This window comes from Balaenoptera borealis (assembly GCF_965194805.1).
Source record: "Balaenoptera borealis genome assembly, chromosome: 12".
Lineage (NCBI taxonomy): Eukaryota > Metazoa > Chordata > Mammalia > Artiodactyla > Balaenopteridae > Balaenoptera > Balaenoptera borealis.
In genome coordinates, this window is record NC_138869.1 from 70356617 (window position 1) to 70371803 (window position 15187).

General features: G+C 47.5%; 1 protein-coding gene and 1 long non-coding RNA gene across 6 annotated transcripts in view; one reads left to right on the forward strand and one right to left on the reverse strand.

Moving 5' to 3' along the window:
- PPARD (peroxisome proliferator activated receptor delta) overlaps window positions 1-15187 on the forward strand; it is an 82901-nt gene that overhangs the window by 38732 nt on the left and 28982 nt on the right. The window lies entirely within an intron of this gene.
- Window positions 839-15187, reverse strand: LOC309607067. Its single transcript, XR_014232232.1, has 2 exons — window positions 11393-15187; window positions 839-10462 (listed from the first exon to the last, which is right to left on the reverse strand). It is a non-coding gene; the product is annotated as an uncharacterized lncRNA (long non-coding RNA).

The following is a 15187-nucleotide window of genomic DNA, read 5'->3' on the forward strand; positions in this document are numbered from 1 at the left end:
TTCCTAGCGCACAGGAAGCTGCAGCCTGTTGCCCAAGACAGTAATTCTGTGTGATGCTGCTGTGTGCAGATGTGCCCCTTTGACAGCCTGGTGCTTTTGCTCAAAAGGAGCTCTTCTTTTTCTGAGGTTTGACCATCAGTTTATTTTTTTTCTTGGATGGTTTGCGAGCACCGTTAAAGACTGGTCCGAGATTATTAGGACCACCTTTTTTTGTTACTGAGGATGGCCCCGAGTGTGTCTTTAGGAACTCCTCCTGGAATTCTCTGGTGGCGCAGTGGTTAAGAATCTGCCTGCCAATGCAGGGGACACGGGTTCGAGCCCGGGTCTGGGAAGATCCCACATGCTGCAGAGCAACTAAGCCCATGCACCACAACTACTGAGTGTGCACTCTAGAGCCCGCGAGCCACTACTACTGAAGCCCGCGCACCTAGAGCCCGTGTTCCCCAACAAGAGAAGCCACCGCAGTGAGAAGCCCACGCACCACAACGAAGAGTAGCCCCACTTGCCACAACTAGAGAAAGCCCGTGCGCAACAACGAAGACCCAATACAGCCATAAATAAATAAATAAATTTCTTAAAAAATAAATAAATTTATAAAAAATAAATAAGTGGGGAAGAAAAAGAACTCCTCCTCTCTTCCATGTCTTTAAATAATGATAGGTTTACGGTGTCACTTGCTGATTTCCAAGGTCTCGTCTTCTAGGGGCAGATCACCAGCTTGCTGCTTTTGAGGCATCAAGATTTTTCCTGTGGGCTCTTGGATCATTTCTTTGCCTTTTCTAGTTTGATGCCATTTTTCTAGAAGAGTGATTGCTAAATCAGGCTCTCTGGGAGTGGGTTTTGGAATCTGCTATTGAAGATCAGAGGAAAATTGAGCAAAGTGAGATCTGAAACAGTTATGGATGGATTTATGGATGGGGACTCCAAGCGGCTTAGGTAATCTTTAGTCTCAGGCAGTTGTGAAAGCTCCACTAGGTTGTAAAGGACCCAAGTTCCTTCCAGTTCCCTGCTTTGTCATTCTTAGGGTGTGGCTGTTGTTCTTATTGTCCAAAATGGCTGCCATGGATCCAGCTATCACACCCACATTCCAGGCAGCAGGATAAAGAGAGAAGGGGGGATGATGTCCCCCCACCCCAAGGCTACTTCAAGGAAGTCTTCTGCCTCTTCCATTTTCTGTGACTCAGGAGAAGTTATTTAATATGTCAGAGCCACAGTTACCTCAATTTTTAATTAATTAATTAATTAATTAATTAATTTGTTTTTGGCTGTGTTGGGTCTTCGTTGCTGTGCACGGACTTTCTCTAGTTGCGGCGAGCGAGGGCTTCTCTTCATTGCGGTGCGCGGGCTTCTCATTGCGGTTGTTTTTCTTGTTGTGGAGCATGGGCTCTAGGCATACGGGCTCAGTAGTTGTGGCTCGCGGGCTCTAGAGCACAGGCTCAGTAGTTGTGGTGCACAGGCTTAGTTGCTCCGCGGCATGTGGGATCTTCCTGACCAGGACTCAAGTCCGTGTCCCCTGCATTGGCAGGCGGATTCTTAACCACTGCGCCACCAGGGAAGTCCCACCTCATTTGTTATTTATTTATTTATTTATTTATTTATTTATTTATTTTTGGCTGCGTCGGGTCTTAGTTGCAGCACAGGGGATCTTCCCTTGCGGCGTGCGGGCTTCTCTCTAGTTGTGGCATGCGGACTTCTCTCTAGTTGTGGTGTGGGCTCCAGAGTGTGTGGGCTCTGTAGTTGCAGCACGTGGGCTCTTTAGTTGTGGTGCGTGGGCTTAGTTGCCCTGCGGCATGTGGGATCTTAGTTCTCCGACCAGGGATCGAACTCGCATCCCCTGCATTGGAAGGCAGATTCTTTTTTTTTTTTTTTAATGTGATGATGCATTTATTTATTTATTTATTTACTTACTTATTTATGGCTGTGTCGGGTCTTCGTTTCTGTGCGAGGGCTTTCTCTAGTTACGGCAAGTGGGGGCCACTCTTCATCGCGGTGCGCGGGCCTCTCACTATCGCAGCCTCTCTTGTTGCGGAGCACAAGCTCCAGATGCGCAGGCTCAGCAATTGTGGCTCACGGGCTCAGTTGCTCCGTGGCATGTGGGATCTTCCCAGACCAGGGCTCGAACCCGTGTCCCCTGCATTGGCAGGCAGACTCTCAACCCCTGCGCCCCCAGGGAAGCCCAAGGAAGGCAGATTCTTAACCACTGGACTACCAGGGAAGTCCCATCCTCATTTGTAAAATGGGCATGATAATACTTACATCAGGAGGATGAGGATTAGAGAGAATGGTACAGAGTATCTGGCACTGTGCCCAGCCCACAGTGAGTGCTCTCTAAATAGTGACTGTTGCCAGAGGACACTTTAACTCCATTCCCTTTCCCTTCTTTCCCCATCATCTCTCCTTGGTTTCCACCTGCCCCTCATCTTCCCCTTTCCTTTACTCTGGCACCCTTTGCCCTCTCTTCCTACCCTGCCTTCCCCCCACGTCCCCTCTCTTGTCTGCCCCTCATTTTCCCACTTCCTCTCCTGCTTCCATCGCTCATCATCTTCATCCTCTACTTCTCCACCTTGTACTACCTCTTCCTTGTATTGCTTTTGTCCTTCCATCTTCCTGATGTCCATAATTAATGGAAAATTATCATTATATTACAAGGACCAGAGGTTAGAGGTGGTGACTGGCCTTTGAACTGCAAGTCAGCAGTGAGTAATTTAAGAAAACCAAGTTTAATTGGTTTATTCATGAATTCATTAGGAATTACATCTGGCAGCCAGTAAGCAGAGACCAGAAATAGCAGTGGCTTAAACCACTAGAAGTTTATTCTCTATTAGGTTTTTAAAAGAAATCTGGGGGAGACAATCTAGGTATGCTCTCTCTGCTTTGCCATTCTTAGTGCATGGCTTCCAACCCCGGGGTTGCATATGGTCTAAGATGGCTGCTGGAGCTCCAGCCATCATGTCAAGTTCCCAGAAAGATGTGGGGAGAAGATAAAAAGGACATATGCTAACTGTCTCTCCCTTAAGGAGCTTTGCTGGAGGTCCCACCCAATAGCTCCCACTTCCCTTCATTTGCCTCCCATAGCTGCAAGGGAGGCTGAGAAGTCTTTTAGATGGACACATTGCCAACTGAAATAAAATTGGGATTTTGTAACTAAGGGAAAAGAAGAGAGTAGATATTGTATAAACAATTTGCAAGGTCCACCACCATTTCAGCGTTAATTTAGCACCTCCCGTCTGCTAGTTATTAGGACCAGTCAAGGAGTCCCCATTCCAGAGAGGAGACATAGATAAGCAAACAAATACAGTACTGAGTAAGGGTAAGTGGGGCAGAATGGAGGAAGGCATGAGGAAGCACACCTCACCCACCAGCCAGTGGGCACCCGAGCAGCCTCCGGAATTTATCACACCAGTGTTCTTCTCTGATGTTCAGTTCTCCTGTGCCCTCTCCTCTGCTCTCTCCCTTTTATCGTTATCATCATGTTTTTGTGGTTTTGCCCCTTCATTCTAACCCCAGCAATAGTCCCCTAGAACCTGAGGAAGTGGGAACAGTTGGCAGCTTAGTGGGAGTCTCTTGGATGGGAGCCACGTGTTTGAAGAGCCAAGTTCCAGACCCATAGACAGTTAGAGACTGGTGGCAAGAGTGCAGCCTGTTTCTGGACACGCCATGGCACTGCCAGGAGATACTGCTCCAGGAATGGGGTTGTCATTGGGAGGGATGTTTCTGACCAGGCACCTGGCATCAGCTACACTGTGCTGTCCCTGGCAGCTTGTAACAACGTGAACCTTTGAGAGTAGTAAAATCCTTCTCCTGTAAAATTGGTCCTGTAAAATTGGTATGAATATTTGTGTACATTGATTGATCAGGAATCTCAGGATGCTGTAGTTAATTGTATGTAAAGAAAATACAACTTCCGTTTACTATAAAATTTCTGTACCATTAAACATTGATATTCCTTCTTGGAACTAAAAGGAAATTTTAGGAATAATTTATAGAACCCGCAGTGTCTTTGATTTCAATCTCAGAAACACCTGTTGCCCTCTCTCCTCTTCCACTCCTCGCCCTTTGCGAAGTCAGGGAGGCAATGTGGAGCCTGCTGCAAAGGTTTTTTTTAAAGGCATATCCCAGCCTTAAAGATTTAATCTTTCAGGGAAGGCTGAAGGATTAAAAGGTTGTTAGTTCTGACCCAGGACACTCCTTATGAGTTTGGACTGTGACCCTGGGCAAGTTATTTAACCCTCCTGTCCTTGGTTTCCTCCTCTGTCAAATTGTAGTCCTGATTATTATAAGGATTAAGAGGCATGTGGGAAGCACTTGGTATATGTCAGTTATTTTCGCTGCTTTTTCCCCACTGTGGTTGGACTGACAGGTTGGGGCCAGAATGTGGGAGGCCTTGGATACTGCATTTAAGGAGTTGGAATTTTATTCTTTGGGCACAAGAGAGCTGCAGAGATTTGTAGGCAGGGGTGTGACAAATCATGCCTGGGCTTAGGAATGTCACCAGCAGGAGTAGGTAGGTTGGACTGGAGCAAGAGAGTGTCTAGAGGCAGGTCCAGGTGAGAGGTGGGCAGGGCCTGAGCCAGGACAGCAGCAGAGTCAGGGGAAGGGGACAGTGGATGGTTGAAAAGTCGGTGGTGAGGAGGGACCCGACGGTGCCGGTGTTTCAGCCTGTGTGACTAGGAGACGGTGTCCCATTGACGGCACAAGGAGCATTGGAGGAGTCACAGGTGGAAGGTGGCAGGAGAGGAAAGAAGCACGTGGTGATCAGCTCTGCAAACACAAACTGAGCACATGCCACCTGCCAGGCACTGCTGGGCACAAGGGTCAGGGATGCCTGAGGCCCGACACAAAGATCACCGATTGCATTTTGGATGCATTAGGAGGCCCTACGAGGCCTCCGTGGGGTGTTGAGACCGTCAGTAGGAGAGCAGCCCAGGACGGAGATGGAAGATGCAGTCACAGTTTGCGAAAACCCCAGTGGGTGGTTTGTGCATTGAGAAGGGAAGCCAGCCAAGGACAAACCCAGGGAAAGGTGTGTGTAAGGGAGGTTTCAAGGGTGGGTAAAGTAAAAGCAGGCAGCAGAGGGCAGAGCGCCTGGAGGAGAGGGCTTCAAGAAGGTGGTGGCAGTGCTCTTGCACTGTGAGATGGAGGCAAAGGACCTCATAGATTGGTGGGCAAGAAGAGGTGGTGGGGTACCTTGGAGAGCCAAAGGCAACTTCTCACTGGTGGTTGTTATACTCTGTATAGTACGCAACAGTTTGCCCTGAGCATTCATTGTCATGCCCTTTCACTAGCCTGTCAGGCAGGGGTGTGGCCCCATTTTATGGCTGAGAAGCTGAAGTGAAGCCCAGCCGACACACCTGACCCCACTGGGCGGGGTGGGGGTTGATTGCTTCCTAAAGGAGGGGCTTCCTCAAGGACACCACGGACCTGGCTAGGTGAGGCAGGGGGCTGACAGTACTTGGTCAATACCACCCACCCTGCCAAGTGGCCCAAATGAGTCTAGGCCTGGGAGTGGCCTGGCTTCCCCGCCTCTGGACAAATATGCAAACCCAAGGTTGGGAGAAGCAACTGGAGGGAGAAAGCAGAAGGACAAGGACCTCCAAGGAGCTGCTCTCTTCCCGGCTCCACGCAGCACAAGGCAGGGCTTCCTGGGGCCAGAAACAACCATGTGCTGGACATGGGGAGAAAGACTGCAGCAGCCTGTCTGCAGGGGCCTGTCTGTCTGTCTGTCCATCTCATCTCCAGGGCTGCCCATTCTGAAGCCTCACCCTGGACTTTGAGGAGTCACAGGACCTTCAGGGTCAACCAACAAACTCCTGCAGCCAGGTGACAGTGTGGTGGATTCTGCTGTTGCCTTCCTGCCTTATGTTTGGGTGGATCCTGGGTTGGGGTCTCATTCTTGAAGTTAGACTCCTTGAAGCTATCCCCTCATCCCCCAGTGTCTCCCCAAGATCCAAATAATCCAAGTACCAAATGAACCAAGTACTGTCATCCAAGTGCCAAACACCTCCCTGACCTACCCTCTTCCTTTCTCATCTGAATTACTCCAAAGTCTCTCAGAGGCCCCCAGCTTCCATTCTTTGCCCCCTCCCCAGTCTGCAGCCAGACCACAAATCTGGTCACATCTACTTCCAGGCTTAGGACTCTTCAAAAAGTCCCTGCTACCATAAAAACCCAGACTCTTGGTTGTGCTATCCAAGGCCCTTCCTGATTTTACTACTCGCAAATGTTCACGTTGTTACAAGCTGCCAGGGACAGCACAGTGTAGCTGATGCCAGGTGCCTGGTCAGAAACATCCCTCCCAATGACAACCCCATTCCTGGAGCAGTATCTCCTGGCAGTGCCATGGCGTGTCCAGGAACAGGCTGCACTCTTGCCACCAGTCTCTAACTGTCTATGGGTCTGGAACTTGGCTCTTCAAACACGTGGCTCCCATCCCAGAGACTCCCACTAAGCTGCCAACTGTTCCCACTTCCTCAGGTTCTGGGGGACTATTGCTGGGGTTAGAATGAAGGGGCAAAAGGCCATATACTTATGATTCCATTTATATGGCATCCTGGAAAAGGCAAAACTACAGGAAGAGAGAACAGACCAGGAGTAAATGATAAATGATGTGAGCAGGTTTACTACAAAGGAGTGGCACAAGGGAATGTCATTGTCTTTAGGGGGTGATGGCACAGTTCTTTATCTGGATTATGGCAGTGGTTAATCACTATGAGTTTGCCAAAACTCACAGAACTGCACACCAGAAAGGGTGAATTTTAGTGTCTGGAAATTTAAAAATAAAAAATTTTAATTTCACTTTAAGAATAACTTTTAAGTATTCAATATTTGTGGTACTATCCTTAAATCATTAAATGATTTTTATTTTTTTCATTTTATGTTAATGTTTTCTTCATTAACATTTTCTATTATCAAATATCTATATCAGGTAGAGATAACTTTTACATGTTAATAAAATGTGTAATCCTGTCACATTATATTGTTCCTAGTAATAATAAATTATGCATGCATTTACTACTATATGTTTTTATTTTCTTTTATAGTAAAACCTCTGAAACTTTTTCACAGAAAAATAATTCAGTTTATTATGATCTCTCATTCTTATTTAAAAACTCATAAATAAAGTGTTATGAAAGTTATAGAGTAATTTACAATTTTGGGAATTCCCAGGAAATTCTATTCCTCATTCCCGAATCCTGAAAGTTAATAACTGTCGGGAATTTGGAAGCACCAAAGTCTTGACACTTTCCCAGGCAGCCTTTGCTATGATCCCCCGTGGCACCCTTCCCCCTCCCTCTAGGCAGAGCCTCATTCAATTAAAAAAATCGTTTATGGGATTGATTTGGGAACTGACTATGTACAACTGTCCCACAGGGGAGATGCCAAAAGGAGGAAGACAGAGACTGCCCTTGAAGAGGGCGAGGGTACAGCTAGCTGGGTGATGGAGGCCACACAAGAGGTGGCCACTTCAAAGGAAGAAATATTTCCAACTTGGGAGAAGCAGGGATGATTCTGGAGTAGGTGTTATGGCACTTCTTTCAGCCAGACCAGCAGGTTGGGAAAGGCACTCCCAGGGAAGGCCAAGGAGAGCCAGGCAAGTCGGCTGAGAACGCAGAGCCCATCTGGGAATGGTGAGCTGTCCCTTTCGCTGAGGTGTTCAGTTCTCTGAAGGACAGATAAAGGGCCTGGACGTGGGCAGCCTTGACTTCCTAGTTTCTAAGGGTGGACTTAACTCTGAGGCAAGGGGGTGGGTAGAATTAGAGCAGAGAAAGGCAGAGACTCACTGGTGGGCTTCTAAAACAACACAGTGAGAGAAGGTGAGTGTCTGAAATCGCGTCTCTCATCCCTTCAGAACTCTACACTCTGTTCACCCAAAACTTTCTAGCTCACCAGGCACTGTCTGCCTCTGGGCCTCAGCACAGGCTGTTCTTCCCACCTGGGACATCTCACCCCCTTAACACCCCTCATCCTTCAAATCTCAGCTTATATCACTTCCTCAGATAAGCCTCCTGCAGTGTGCTCCTAAAGTTTCTGTATTTCTCCATAGCCCTTTCCACACTTTCTTGCTGTTGCATTTTACTTACTTATTTAATCTGGGGATGTGCCATTTATTTATTTTCTTGCTTGCTTTATAAGGGGTATAACATACCACAGTTGGAGTGTGTAGTCTGCGTTAGTCTTAAGTAACTAAGACTAGTTACTTAAGACTAGTCTTAGTCTCACGTTTATATACTCCACAAAATCATCACCCAGCTGCAACCATTTCCAGCACCCCAGAAGCTGGCTTAACTTTTCATCCTCTTAATGGTGTCTTTTGAAGAGCATAAGTCTTTAATTTTGATGAAGTCCAGTTTATCAAAAAATGTTCTAATATGAATTGTGCTTTTGATGTTACATCTAAGAACTTAACCCAAGGTCACAAAGTTTTTCTCCTATGTTCTCTTCTAAAAGTTTATGGTCTTTTAATTTATATTTAGATTTATGATCCATTTTTAGCTTAATTTTTATAAAAGGTATAAAATATAGGTCAAGGTTTTCCTATTTTTAATTTTTGCATTTGAGTTGTTTCAGTTGTTTCATCACCATTCGTTGAGTTCTCGCTATTGAATTGCTGTTCACTTTTGTCAAAAATCAGTTGGTCATATTTGTGTGGGTCTAAAATGAAATTTTAAAATACACAAAGCATGGGAATTCCCTGGCAGTCCAATGGTTAAGACTCGGTGCTTTCACTGCCATGGGCCTGGGTTCAATCCCTGGTCGGGGAACTAAGATCCCACAAGCCGCACGGCAAGGCCAAAATAAAATAAAATATACAAAGCATTAATTACCCTTTCTGATAATTTTGATCTTTGTTTCATGAAATGTTGTAATGTAGAAAAATTTTCCATGATATAGACAAGTGTTCCGAATGTAGAAAAATTTCTTTCATTTTGCGTTGATGTTGGTTGACTTGTTAAGGGTGTGTCCAAAATATCTTCAGGTTGGGCATGGAGGTACATGCTACATTTTGTATAAACTCATTTCCTTTTTTAGTGATGAAAACGCTTTGCTTGCCCCAGTTTTGGTTTAACTATTGCTTTTTCTAATCAAGACTGCTTTTACTAATTCACATTTTAGATGTCTCTGATTTTGTGTCCTAGAATTCCACATACTCATCATTTCTTTGTATTTCTTCTATAGCAAATAGTCAAATGCTAGAAAATGCCAGTAAACATTATTGGGTAGTATTTTAATAACCTAACTCGTGGATCTCCTAACAACGTTAACAGTAGTACACAGAATCACGTGTCAAAATTGCCAATTTAAGGACTTACTTTGCCTCCAAACTTATTTCTTAGAATACCGCTGGGAGAATTTGTATATACTATGTATATAAATACGTTAATACATATTTGCAAGAATGACTGTTAGCAACAGAGCAGGCCAAGAATACACACTTACAACATGGCAGTGGCTTCAAGGAGGACTTGATTAAAATCTTGTCACTTCTTTCCTATGCACTCCTGTCTTGGTTCCCAAAGATGTTAGCCTTAACCTTCAACTCTGCATGTTAGTTTCTCGCTCTTGATTTGACTTGAAGCAGTGGATTCCTTTGAACCAGTAACATCCCTAGGTTGATTGCTAGGCTTTAATTCTCACAAGAGGATTATAATACCTTTTCCCAAATACTCAATTGATGTTTCTCAGGCTTTGGGATTCAGTAATACATAAATTTCCCAAGAAATGTTGGGAAGGAAGTCTTGCATAGAAATACTAATCGAGAGATGTCACAAGGCAGGACTTGACAAAAGCCAAGCGTCATAGGGTTTCCTGGCTGGTGAGCTCCCCAGGGCAGCTGCTGTGTCTCGTACAGCACAGCGTCTCTGGGACCCCCTTAGCACTTGACCCAAGGTGGGTGCCTGGTCCATGGAGGGTGCTCCTTGAAAGTTGCTGGCTGAACAGATGGGTTTCCAACCAGTAGCTGGAAGCAGCGTATAAACAGCTTTGGCTGACGAAGATGATTCAGGTTGTAGAGGCTTGTGGAAGATGAGCTTGGAAAACTCTGAGATCTGTGTTGTACTAAGCCTTGAACGACATGCAGAGAAGCTTGGATTTTTATATTCCGGACACTTACTAGGGAGAGAATTGAACATGACACAACTGAGTCTTCGTTGGCTCAGAGCCATGCGATGAGCTGAAAGCAGAATAGCCTTTTTCCTTTCTATTTTTTATTTTAAAAAAGGTCAAAGCTACAGAAAAGTTGACAGGATAGTGCAATGAACTTTCGTATTTCCTTTACTGAGGTTCACCAATTGCTAACAGTGTTACGTTTGCTTAACATTATGTCATAGATCATCCACATTCCATATTTGTTCTCTGGTTTCCCTGTGATCAGGTTGCGGTTAACGTTTCTTATGGGAGCCCGCAGAGGTGATGAGTGCTTCCTGTTACTTCGCATAAGGAGGCATGATGATGCCAGTTGCCCCTGTAAAGGTGATGCTGACTTTAGTCACCTGGTAGGTTGGTGTCTGTGAAGGCTACTTTTGTTTTAAGGCAGAGAACTTTGGAAGGAACTTTTCACTGACTTTTGGGAATAACTGACAGCCATGTTGGAAAAGAGACAATTTCTCTGTCAGTTGCACCTGCTATTGAGAAACATCTTGGTGTAGTCAGAAAAGCCCTGAGAGCCAGGAAACCGGCACTGGGAACCCAGCTCTACAACCATCTCTCCCCATGACTGTAGACAAGTTATGTCATCTCTCTGGGCTGGGCGATTGTACCTATAAGGAAATCGTCACTCAGAGAAATGAAGCAATTTGCCCAAGGCCACTCAGCTAGTGAGTGGCAGAGCTGGGGTTCAGACTCAGCTCTAGCTGGGCCAAAGCCCTGCCCTTGCCCTTGCCCTCACCCCAGTCCGCCTTGTCTGGCGTGGCTGGTCACTGTTAGGGTGGCACCAGGCACTAGTGCTCAGAAGCAAAAGAACACCAGCACCTGGAGGATGTGGGGAGAGAGGGAAGAGGGGGTGCCTGTCCCACCTGGGCTCCTCCCCGCACGTGGCAGGCGGCTCTGTAGGAAGGTCAGTGGGCTGTCGGGCACTCCTCCACCACCCTTGGAATAAAGGCTTTCGCATGGGTGTGACAGAGGTGAGCTGCAGGTGCCGGTCCGGCCCCGCCTGTCCAGGGAGGGAGGTGCAGGCCTCAGGTCACTGGCCGTGGCCCATGTTCGGGTTGCTGCCCAGGATCCCCACATTGGCCCATGAATGCCCAGGACGGCCCGGAGGGATGGGAGTAGGCAGTGCCTCAGCCTGCCTGGGTGCCTGGGGGCCGGGGTGGGGGACAGGAAGTATTGATGGGGGAAAGGTGCATAGAGCCTTGCCAAGCAGGTCACTGTGGGTGGGGAGACACCACGTACTTACTCTGGTCGCCTCAGGATTGGGGCGGAGGTTCTGGAGCAGGCAGCTAGGGAGAAGGGCCGGGCAGCAGCTCCAGAGTTCCCCAGGACGGCCCCTGCCAGCCCCCCGGCCTGTCACCTTCCCGGTTAGCGCCTCTCCCCAGGCAAGTAGCACCTGCGTGCTCGGTGAGTAGCGTCTGTCCTCACACTTTAATGGTGTCCTTCCCCAGAGCAGTTGTTTTGAGGAAAACAGTGGCTCCAGCTGAATCCGGACATGGTTTGTCAAGGCCATGTTTTCCTGTTGCTGTTAGAGCTGAGAGTCCAGGAGAGTCAGCCTCCCCGAGTTCCAGCTGCTTCTCCCTACATTGTTCATCCCCACAGGCCTCCAGAGGGAAGAGACCGAATTCAGGACCTGGGCCAAAGCAGCCCAGCAAAGAGCAGGCCGTGCTGTGTGGGCCCTGCGGGGAGTTCTGGGAAGTTCTTCTGCCCCTGGTTCATGGCCTCCTTGGGCCCTGCCTTTTGGAGGGACCTCCAGGGCTCCGGCAGCCGGGCAGGCAGGGGCCGAGGGGGCCCTGGAGAGCGAAGCCCGGAGGGAAAGCGGTGTGAACAGATCCCCCACCTCCGCTGGTTGTAACACTCAAGGAACAGCAGCGGTGCTTTACATGATTCTTTTGAGGGAGCCCCTTCTATCCTCCTTCCGGGTGAGGCTGGAACCCTTACTGGGAACCTGACATGACCAAACGTGTGAGGCCTTCCGCTCCCTGAATGAATTCCCCAAGTGTCATTACTAAATCACTCAATCTTGGAGTTTCTCCATCTCGTCCCACACACCCCTCCTCCTGGCTCCTGAGTCTTAAGGAGTGAGATTGCAGGGTTTTGACCAGTTTTCTCCCTCAGAGCTCTTGCAAGCTGTCATGCAGGTGTAAAATCCGGAAGCTGCTGTCAGAATATTATGAGAATTGGAAGGTGAGGGCATGGGCCATTCTTCTGACTCTCCAAGGTGCTTCAATGTTTAAAAAGTCTGTTCTGGGCTCCCTGAGATTTGATAACTCTTGTTTTTGGTCCTTTCACCCCCTCACCTCTGGTTCTCCCTTTCCTCTTTGGGAGACTTCATGCTTTCCAAATATTTGTTAACTAGGCCCTTATCTGGGACTTTAGAAAGCAAACAGACAGGTGTGCGCTCGAAACGGAAAGGGAGAACAGAAAGCAAGTACTGAAAATGCCTTTGAATTCACCACCGGGTGAGCTTCGCTTTGCTTTGCTTTGCTTCCTGCTGTCAGTACTCACCCTTAGTTCCTGAGCTGATTTCTCTCAAGTGAGGCCCAGAGCTTGTGTTAGGGAGAAAGCAAGGCGTTTTTGAAGGAGACTCCTGGCTTTTCTACTCAGCTTCATTACAAAAGACATTGATGCTTGTTTTAAAAACAACTACAACTACAATCGTGTAAAGACTGTTGATCTCCCCACCATCACACTCCTCCTTCCCTCCTTCCCATTCTAAACCCTCCACGGTTGTTTATGTTGTTGGGCAGGCGTCTGTCAGCTCTGTGTTGCAGTCCCATAAAATGGGCGTGAGGCAGACATGCAGTTCGACTACTCGCTGTTTCCTCCCAGCCGTGTGTTCCGGCCGTCCTGCTGTGGCACCACATCTGTGCCACCTGCAGGGTCGGCGGAGGATCCCATGACATGCATGTGCCAGAATGTTGTGTCTTGAGGTAGACTTCCTCAGCTTTCCTGCTTCATCTTGCTACTCTCTAAAATAACAATATCTCATGTTTGTATCATGCTTTTAAAACTTTTTCTTTGCTTTATTTTGCTTACTAAACACAGCACATATTCATTATAGAAAAACCAGATAAGCAATAAGGGAAGAAATCAAAATTACCCCTAAGGGATAACTATCATTAACATTTTGGCATATAACTTGTATAATACAAATGTTTTTCATATTTAATGTCTCCTCTGAGCTTGGCTGCTTCCATTCGGAAGGCATGTGGATATTAGTTCCATCTTACAGATGGGATAACTGAGCCACAGAGAGGTTAGAAGGTTGCCCAGAGGTACACAGCATAGTAAAGACAGAGCTGGGAGTATACTTGTCATGTAGTCCAGCACCAGTGCTTTCTCCACTATGTCCCATTACCTTCTCACCTCCAGATAGAGAGGAGTCATGCTGGGGTCTGGATTTCAGCAGGACCTGGGCAGTTGCTATCATTTGTTGAATTGCCTTATCCAAAGGTTAATAAACGCCTAGAGGAAAGCATCTCATGACACTTTGGCCCCTCACTGATTTAGGAGAAAAGAGAGAAGGAAAATGTGCTCCTGAGATTTAATGTGTTGCCCTTCCAGCACTTGGCTTCATCACCTTGATTATTGGGGGTTTCAGGAGCTGCACAGGGAGAGAGCATGATAAACCAAGGAGGAGGAGGGGTCGAGAAATCTTCCAATGACAAAGCTGCAGTAAGGAGAGGCTTCGCTTCGTCTGGAGAAGATGGCTTTGGGGAGGAGGAAGGTGCAGGCTGAGACTTGGTGACCAGAGGTCAGACAGGACAGGACCAGGAATGGAAATTAGTTGAATGGAGGGTCCACTCCCCAGGATACGGGAGACTGTAGCATTAGAGGGCTTCAGGAATGGAAGTGAGAAGCAGGACCCTGGAGTGGTTGAGAGCTCCCACCCTGAAGGCAGACCAACTCCTGGCCTGCATCCTGGCTTTCCCAGCCTTTTCCGGTCCCCGCCACCCAGCTCTGCTGTGTCTCTCTCCACCCCCATCTCCTGGGCCTAGGAGCCTGCATTCCCCCTACCTAGAACACCCTACCCCTCAGCCTGTGTAAACAAAAGCCATCTGCCCATTCCTTGACTTTACTTTTTTCTCTGAACCCTTAAGTGTTTTTTCTAATGAGCATATTTTACTATTAAGATCATTTCTGGATAACCCAGCTCTCCTTGGCCTTGACCGTTCCCTGAGGCCTCCAGCAAGAGACCACTTCCTCCCCAAGGACTCAGCCGCCCTCCTCCCCTTCCCCTGTTTGTGTGCAGCCTTCCCCAAGGTGGTTGCAGGTACTGGTTTTATCTTCCTCCTGGACTGGAGTGTAAACACGTTAAAGGCTCCTGAGGATTTGTTAACTACCTCCCTACCCCTGCCCTGAGAGGAGCTGAGGCCTGTGAATGGCCTGGGCCTCCCTCCATTGGGTTGTGCTCTCTAGGTCTACCCTGTGCGAGGATTTTAGAGTCAAAGTGTGTTGACACGCCCAACACTCCTTCCTCCTGGGGACAATGGAGCCAAGAAGAATGAACCATCTCCCCCAAGGTCACCTTGCAGATTAGCAGAAGAGCTGCCGGGACCACAGCTAGGCCCCCTCAGCCAGCTGCTTCTGGACTCTGTGTTTTCCCCTCCACCCATTTCTACCAATTGATCGTAATCCTGATAAGCTCCTCTTTTGACTGGAATGGTCTGGAGAGCAGCCTCAAATACCCCGTGAAAACTGAAGCCTGAGGACAAATGATATCCACGGGGCTACTTCAGGCTGGGCTGGGAACGAAAAGCTTTTTTCCAACTGTAAGAAGTTATCCATTTATTCAGCAAGATTTGTTGGACAATTACTGTCTGCCAGTCACTCCTCTCTTAAGATTTGAGGATCAGTGTGATTGTAACAGATGAAAATCTCTGGCTCGTAGAGTTATATTCTTTTGGGGAGAGACAAGCAGTTAACAAATGAGTAAAAAAGTACACACACATATGTATAGGTACATACATACATGTATGTGTATGTATATAAATATTTGTGTATATGCGCATGCGCATTCTCTCTCTCTCTTTCTCTC